Source organism: Salvelinus sp. IW2-2015, linkage group LG22, assembly GCF_002910315.2.
Source record: "Salvelinus sp. IW2-2015 linkage group LG22, ASM291031v2, whole genome shotgun sequence".
NCBI classification, from domain to species: Eukaryota; Metazoa; Chordata; class Actinopteri; order Salmoniformes; family Salmonidae; genus Salvelinus; species Salvelinus sp. IW2-2015.
In genome coordinates this window covers 18,140,850-18,150,156 of record NC_036862.1, presented here as the reverse complement: position 1 = coordinate 18,150,156, position 9,307 = coordinate 18,140,850, and positions in this window count along the sequence as shown.

Here is a 9,307-nt window from a genome sequence, read left to right as displayed (position 1 = left end):
AAGCATGGTAAACAAATTTGTGCCCAACATTTTAGAGAAAAATTATTTTTGTGCATATGGAACATTTCTGGTATCTTTTATTTCAGCTCATGAAACATGGGACCAACACTTTACATGTTTATATTTTTTTATATAGTTTACCCTGGGATCATAAAGAGCCCCCCTCTCTCTTTTCTTTCACCCCCCTCTCTCTCTCTCTCTCTTCTCTCTCCTCTCTCTCTCTCTCTCTCTCTCTCTCTCTCTCTCTCTTCCTCATGAAATGAGCTGAAATACATTTTGCGTTTATATTTTTGTTCAGTAGATAATGAGCTAGCCTGTCTGCATTACTGATTTATATTTTTGTTCAGTAGATAATGAGCTAGCCTGTCTGCATTACGATTTATATTTTTGTTCAGTAGATAATGAGCTAGCCTGTCTGCATTACTGATTTATATTTTTGTTCAGTAGATAATGAGCTAGCCTGTCTGCATTACTGATTTATATTTTTGTTCAGTAGATAATGAGCTAGCCTGTCTGCATACTGATTTATATTTTGTTCAGTAGATAATGAGCTAGCTGTCTGCATTACTGATTCTGTAACCATTTTCTTTGTTGTGTAATATTGACATAAAACAGAACCACTTGTTTTGCAAATATGGTCCTGTTTTATCAATTGCTGTGCTGATCAATGTACAGTCCATTACCTCTGTCAAATGAATATTTTATTAATATTTATTTTGCAATGAATGTGTACGCTACAATAATACGCATTTATATTAGGGCTATATCTAAAAATACATACAACCTAATAATATATATATATATATAATATATATATATATATATATATATATATATATACAGTCTGAATGAGTGTTTTTGCGATCGTCTTCGAAAGTGTGTGTGTTTGGGATTGCCTCTGGATGTGTGTGTATGGAGTTATTGTCTCTTCTCAGGAGCAGTCAGAATACTTGGCTGCAATGTTTCACCCCCTGCTCATTGCTGATAAGCAATGTTGCTTATCACTGTCTTTTTCTCTTTCTGTCTCTTTGTCTGCCTGTCTGTGATAGAGTGCCCTTGGGCCAGTAACCGAAAGGTTGCTTGATCGAATCCCTGAGCTGACAAGGTAAAAATCGTTCGTTCTGCCCCTGAGCAAGACAGTTAACCCACTGTTCCCCGGGCGCCGATGGAGTGGTGTCGATTAAGGCAGCMCCCTGCACCTCTCTGATTCAGAGGGGTTGGGTTAAATGCAGAAGACACATTTCAGTTGAAGGCTTTGTAATTCATGGCTGGATTCATAATACTAAAGAACTCAATTACACACACGCACACACACCCTGAATATTCAACAGCTGAGTGCTAGCACTCACATCCAAAAGTCAAGTAGTGTGTGTTTGTGCATGCGTTCCAGTGATTATGGCCTTATTTCTATTACAGCATGTTGGATGACTGTCATTCATATTCCATTCACCCAGTTCAATTAACATCGATAGGTTTAGGCTACTACATGATACTCAAATGTTCCCTATACCCATCATGAGGGTTGCTACAACCTAGCCTACAACCTATAACCTACAGTACAACCTAGCCTATGAATGAAAGTTTACAACGTACTGTAGGTGCACACATTGTATCTAGCTGATCTAGGGTGTAATCATTAGTCCAACATTTGCAAATTAGWKTTTCTATTGGACAAATTCAGGTATGTTTGTCCCCCTTTCGTTATGTTTGCTTCCGTTTAAGAAACGTTTTTCAACAGATTCGGCGGAATGAATCCACCCCTGATCACACTTAAAGACAGTTCACTTTCTTAGCAGCCACTTCGCGCATCTAAGCGCTCTCCTCCTCTCACTTTTTCCGTTTGCTTGTGGACAAAACAATCTTTACAAGCCAAACCATATCATAAGCTCTACACATCGTTGTCACCATATTAGCTGAAGTAACGTGATAGTCAACATACCTAATAGAACTGACACATTAGTAAACCCCCTACTATCATGCAGTACAGTGTACAGTGGCTTGCGAACGTATTCACCCCCTTGGCTTTTTTCCATTTTTTTTGCCTTACAACCGTACAAATGGATTTTTGAGGGGTTTGTATCATTTGATTTACACAACATGTCTACCACTTTTTTTGTGTTAAACGAACAAGAAATTAGACAACAAAAAAACAGAAAACTTGAGCATGTAGAACTATTCACCCCCATCCAAAGTCAATACTTTTTAGAGCCTCCTTTTGCAGCAATTAAGGCTGCAAGTCTCTCGGGGTATGTCTCTATAAGCTTGGCAAATCTAGCCACTGTGATTTTTGCCCATTCTTCAAGGCAAAACTGCCTCAGCTCCTTCAAGTTAGATGGGTTCCGCTGGTGTACAGCAATCTTTAAGTCATACCACAGATTCTCAGTTGGATTGAGGTCTGGGCTTTGACTACGCCATTCCAAGACATTTAAATGTTTCCCTTAAACCACTCAAGTGTTGCTTTAGCAGTATGCTTAAGGTCATTATCCTACTGGAAGGCGAACCTCCACCCCAGTCTCAAATCTCTGGAAGACTAAAACAGGTTTCCCTCAAGAATTTCCCTGTATTTAGTGCCATCCATCATTCCTTCAATTCTGACCAGTATCCCAGTCCCTGCCAATGAGAAACATCCCCACAGCATGATGCTGCCACCACCATGCTTCACTGTGGGGATGGTGTTCTCTGGGTGATGAGAGGTGTTGGGTTTGCGCCAGACATAGCATTTTCCTTGATGGCTTAAAAGCTCAATTTTAGTCTCATCTGATCAGAGTACCTTCTTCCATATGTTTGGGGAGTCTCCCACATGCCTTTTGGTGAACACCAAACGTGTTTGCTTATTTATTTCTTTAAGCAATGGCTTTTTTCTGTCCACACTTCCGTAATGCCCAGGTCTGTGGAGTGTACGGCTTAAAGTGGTCCTATGGACAGATACTCCAATCTCAGCTGAGGAGCTTTTCAGCTCCTTCAGGGTTATCTTTGGTATCTTTGTTGCCTCTCTGATTAATGCCCTCCTTGCCTGCTCSGTGAGTTTTGGTGGGTGGCCCTCTCTTGGCAGGTTTGTTGTGGTGTCATATTCTTTCAATTTTTTATTAATGGATTTAATGGTGCTCCGTGGGATGTTCAAAGTTTTGGATATTTTTTTATAACTCAATCCTGATCTTTACTTCTCCACAACTTTGTCTCTGACCTATTTGGAGAGCTCCTTGGTCTTCATGGTGCTGCTTGCTTGGTGGTGCCCCTTGCTTAGTGGTGTTGCAGACTCTGGGGCCTTTTATAACAGATGTATATATACTGAGATCATGCGACAGATCATGTGACACTTAGATTGCACACAGGTGGACTATATTTAACTAATTATGTGACTTCTGAAAGTAATTGGTTGCACCAGATCTTATTTAGGAGCTTCATAGCAAATGGGTTGAATACATATGCGCACCACTTTTCAGTTTTACATTTATTTGAAACAAGTTATTTTTTAATTTCACTTCACCAATTTGGACTATTTTGCGTATGTGCATTACATGRAATCCAAATAAAAATCTATTTAAATTACAGGTTGTAATGCAACAAAATAAGAAAAATGCAGAGGGGGATGAATACTTTTGCAAGGTACTGTATAGTCAGTAAGCAGTTTAGCAATTACATCGGCGGACCCCGGTGGCAATACATTTGTTAAACTAAAAGCTTACCTTGACTTGGAGTTCCAGTGTTGTGTCGGTTAGTTATAGCCAGCTAACTAACCTAGCATCCCTCTGCTTGAGTAGGGTGTTTGACTAGGCTAAACTAGCTAGTTGCATTTGCTAGCTAAGTAAGTTAAACTGAAAGTGAGGGGGAAAAATATGAAATATAGCGCTCTACCTCATTTTTTAAGAAATTAATTTGTTCAAAACTGTTCAACTATTGTCTTTCTCAATCTTTGAGTGAACTACTCACCACACTTTATGCACTGCAGTGCTAGCTAGCTGTAGCTTATGTTTTCAGTACTAGGTTCATTATCTGATCCTTTGATTGGGTGGACAACATGTCAGTTCATGCTGCAAAAGCTCTGATAGGTTGGAGGACAACCTTCGGAAGTTGTCATAATTACTGCGTAAGTCTAWGGAAGGGGGTGAGAATCATGAGCCTCCAAGGTTTTGTATTGAAGTCAATGTACCCAGAGGAGGATGGAAGCTAGCTGTCCTYCGGCTACACCATGGTGCTACCCTACAGAGTGCTGTTGAGGCTACTGTCGACCTTCATTGCAAAACAGTCTGTTTTAATAAATAATTTGGTGATGTGATTATATTTAGTATTGTTATATCTAAAAAGGCTAACTTTTTAAATGTTTCACTATTTTTATTTTTATGAAATTCACCGAGGCGGATGGTCCTCCCCTTCCTCCTCTGAGCAGCCTCTAGCTGATTGTGTGTATGCCATGTGTATGCCAGCCAGCATTAGTAGAAACGCTTCATAGAGTTGCGAGGTAGCGCACAGAGCAGAGTACACGGAGCAGCGCACGGACGAGCACAGTGAACCACATCCATCACACGGACACACACGACACAACACAACACACACAACACACGACACCACACACATCACTTAGCTCGCACACACACACACACACACACACACACACACACACACACCTTACACACACGTGATACACATTTTGGTGTGGCCGTCTCCCCTGTCCCCTCTGACTTCCCTCTGCATGGCATCCTTCTCTGTGACGATAGCTCAAGGACTGAGATCAGTTAAGTTAAGTACAGCGCAGGAATGAATTAAATAAACAAAACAATAAAGCAACGCATCCATCTTAAGAGCCAGAGAGGTGTCCACTGGGGAGTGGAGGGGAGGGAGGTGGCGGGGGGGAAGGAGGAGGAGGAGAAGGGATAAGAATGAGGGGGAAAAGATAAGTTATTAAGAAGGGGAGCTGAGATGATTAAAGTTATAAATGGTCTTAATCACAAGGAAATCTGGCAGAGCCTGGGTAGAGCTGAGGAGAGGGAGACACACCCAGGCTGATCCATACACTTCATACAGTTTCACCTTCATCATGGGTATACAGTCTGATTAACGCTTTCTGCATGGGGACTACTTCAGCTAGGGAAAGTGTTATTCCAACTTGTGAAGAGCAGGTTTGGCTTAAGGGAATATAGCACCAGTTGATGGTTCTGAGGTTAATGACAAACTGAAGGAGGAGACACTGTCTGTTGTCTGTCTCTGTCTGTCTGTCTGTCTGTCTGTCTGTCTGTCTGTCTGTCTGTCTGTCTGTCTGTCTGTCTGTCTGTCTGTCTGTCTGTCTGTCTGTCTGTCTGTCTGTCTGTCTGTCTGTCTGTCTGTCTGTCTGTCTGAAGGAGGGGAATAGATGCGCGCATGCATAAGCATGGCACACGTACCCCCCAACCACACACACAACACACACCACACACACACACACCACACACACACACACAAACCACACACACACACACACACACAACACACACACACACACACACACACACACACACACACACACACCACACACACACCAAACACACACCACACACACACACACACACACACCATTCCACTCAGAGAGTGAGCACGGAGATATAACCCACGTCTGACGTACATTAACAGTGACAACCATGAGGAAAATAATCCAGCGTTTAATTTTCTGATCTAATACCTATCCCAACCTGCTAATGTGTTTTATTTCACTGGCCCTTATCTGCACGGGAGGGAGAGTCAGTGTAATATGTATGTAAATCACCTCAGACCATTACAGCAGCAGACATGATAGTTATCAGTGCAATATTAGTAATGCAATGAGCCGATGGCAGGGGTGATGAGAGAGTGGTTAGTAAGACTGGTAAAGAACAAATACAAAACAACACACTCACAACACACACACACACACACACACACACACACACACACACACACACACACACACACACACACACACACACACACACACAACACACACACACTACACACACACACACACACACACACACACACACACACACACACACACACACCACACACACGTCTGACTACTCTACAGCCTGAGTGCCTGGTGTAATGGTTTAGGAATAAAGAGGGAGACAAATAAAGAGAGAGAGAGAGAGAGAGAGAGAGAGAGAGAGAGAGAGAGAGAGAGAGAGAGAGAGAGAGAGAGAGAGAGAGAGAGAGAGAGAGAGAGAGAGAGAGAGAGAGAGAGAGAGAGAGAGAGAGAGAGAGGAGAGAGAGAGAGAGAGAGAGAGAGGGGGTGGTGAAAGCCATAGGGAGAGGTAGAGAGATAGGGAGCATTATAAATGGACGGTGGAAGTTGTAACGGTTAAGAGACAAGGAGTTCCAACATCACTTTGTTCACTATACCTCTCCCTCTCCACTTTCACACACATATACACACATGCACACACACGTACACACACGTACACACACGTACACACAACACACACACACACACACACACACACACACACACACACACACACACACACACACACACACACACACACACACACACACACACACACACACACACACACACACACACACACACAACAAAACACACACACACAAACACAGAGGTGGCATCTCTAATCCTGTCAAGCTGAAGCAGCAGTATGGTTGAGAAAGCTACAAGCAGGGAGAGTTAAAGACAGAATGCTTCCCTACAGCGTTTCCTGAGCGATCGAACACACGACAAACAGACTACACACACACCGTTCAGGTTTTCAATATTCTCTCTGACTGCAGTCCCCCTGGGTGGAAGCGTAGCCTGAGGACCATGGAGGTGGAAGGCAAACTGCAGTGAAAAGCATTTTACTTCACTATGGGAGGGGGTTACAGGGCTCACTAGCACAGCCAGGGTCCCTGACACACACCGATACACATGGATACACACTACACACACACACACACACACACACACACACACACACACACACACACACACACACACACACACACACACACACACACACACACACACACACACACACACACACACACACACACACACACACACACACACACACACACACACAACCACAACACACACACACACACACAGGAACTGATGGAGTAAATATTGTACTACAGCTGTGATACTATACTGCAAACAAACCAGCCAGTCACCATCTCTCCCACACTGGTCTACACTGCCTGCCTGATTTCAATGGTTTTGAATTAGATTCAGTTTTAACTAACAGCTGTTGAATGGCACACTCTCCTAGACCTCAATCTACCTTGTTCCTCATACCATCCAACTGATCTGGACCAGGGTCTTGTCAAAAGACTGGGGTGTCTACCTTCCACTCACTCCCCCTTTCACACACTCACACACTCCTTCCACTCCTCTGTCTCTGTGAGCGCGGGCGGCAGAGTGATGAGAGACGTGGGGCTGCTTAGCATTCAGTCTCATTGTGCTACAGCTCCGTCTATTTTAGCCTAATGTTATCCTGAATGGATCCTCTACAACATGGAAAGCACCTCCTTCCCCTCTATTCACTGGAGGAAATGAGGTTTCTGTGTGTGAGTGTGTTGGTTTCATCAAACTGTAAGGCACCAGGCTGAATGAATAGACACACTGGTACATATCCTCCTATTGTGTCAAACACCATTGTCATGTCAGACCGTTGGCAGTACACCACACCCTCCTCTCCCCTAGAGAGAGACACCAGCCTGAAGAGGGTCTTCACCCCGCTCCCGCTCCCTCTCTGTCGCACAATTACCACCAATACTGTAAATAGTGGGATAATGGGCCATAAATTAGATGCAAGATATTGTACACAGCCTGAACATGAGCTGATATGATTTTAATGGGGGATCGTAAACCAGGCTGTAAATACTTGAACAGCCATTGAGTTTATGACACGCCGCTCAGCAGGTACAGAAATGGTTTGAGTAGAATATACATTGTTCTAAAATCTATGTGATCCTTTACCGTTACTCATATTTCTGATCAGCATTCTTTCATCAAATGTTGCTTTCCCCTAACCACCAAACCCGTCATCTGAAATAATTTGTCAGCTTCTGTTGTCATAACTAATTTATCACCACAGTGATGGGAGCCACATCCAATCAACTATGGGGTGGCAGGGTAGCCTAGTGGTTCGAGCTGTTGGACTATTAACCGAAAGGTTGCAAGATTGAATCCCCGAGCTGACAAGGTAAAAATTCTGTTGTTCTGCCCCTGAACAAGGCAGTTAACCCTAGGCTGTCATTGAAAATAAGAATTTCTTTTTAACTGACTTGCCTAGTTAAATAAAGGTAAAAAAACTTGTTAAGTAAAAAGAGCATAGGTTTCCTGTGTTGCTAACGTACAGTGCTGTCACACCCTGATCTGTTTCACCTGTCTTTGTGATTGTCTCCACCCCCCTCCAGGTGTCGCACATCTTCCCCATTATCCCCTGTGTATTTATACTTGTGTTCTCTGTTTTTCTGTTGCCAGTTCGTCTTGTTTGTCAAGTCAACCAGCGTTTTGTGTCTCAGCTCCTGCTTTTCCCCAGTCTCTCTTTTTCTCGCCCTCCTGGTTTTGACCCTTGCCTGTCCTGTCTCTGAGCCCGTCTGCCTGACCACTCTGCTTGCCCCTGACCCTGAGCCTGCCTGCCATTCTGTACCTTTGCCCCACTACTCTGGTTATCAACCCCTGCCTGCCTTGACCTGTTGTTTGCCTGCCCTGTTGCTGTAATAAACATTGTTACTCCGACACAGTCTGCATCTGGGTCTTACCTTCAACCCTGATAGTGCTGTTTGATTCTGTTTGTGCCAGCCACAAAGACATCTGGAGCATGTTTGGCTCTTTAACAACCAGTAGAACATCTACATAAAACTACAATTACAAACCCCCATAAAAAGTCAAATGGGCCTCCACATTTCACAGCTCTAAAACTGGATTGATGAGGAAGAGAGGGTGGGCATATTTCAAAAGACCAAAAAAGGCCTCCAAACAGAATGCATAAAACTCTGGCCCCAGCAATCATCACCCTACTCTAATTAGTTTGGGAAATGAATGTGATATTAACAAGCGAGATGGATAGAGAGAGAAAGAAAGAGAGAATTGTATCATTACGTCAAATGTATGTTCTGGTAATATTTACGGCTTTAATAAGAGCGGATAAGCAAAGAGGCAGAGAACCGCTGGAGGACATATATCCTGTGTCAGCAGATTTTCACACACACACACATACACACACACACACACGGGCACACGCACACACACGCACGCGTACACACAAATGAAACAAAACACATTCGCCCATGCATACGAATGTGTACGTATGTTTAACATACGGGCTTCTTTAACTGAGCAAACAGCAGATAAATGACA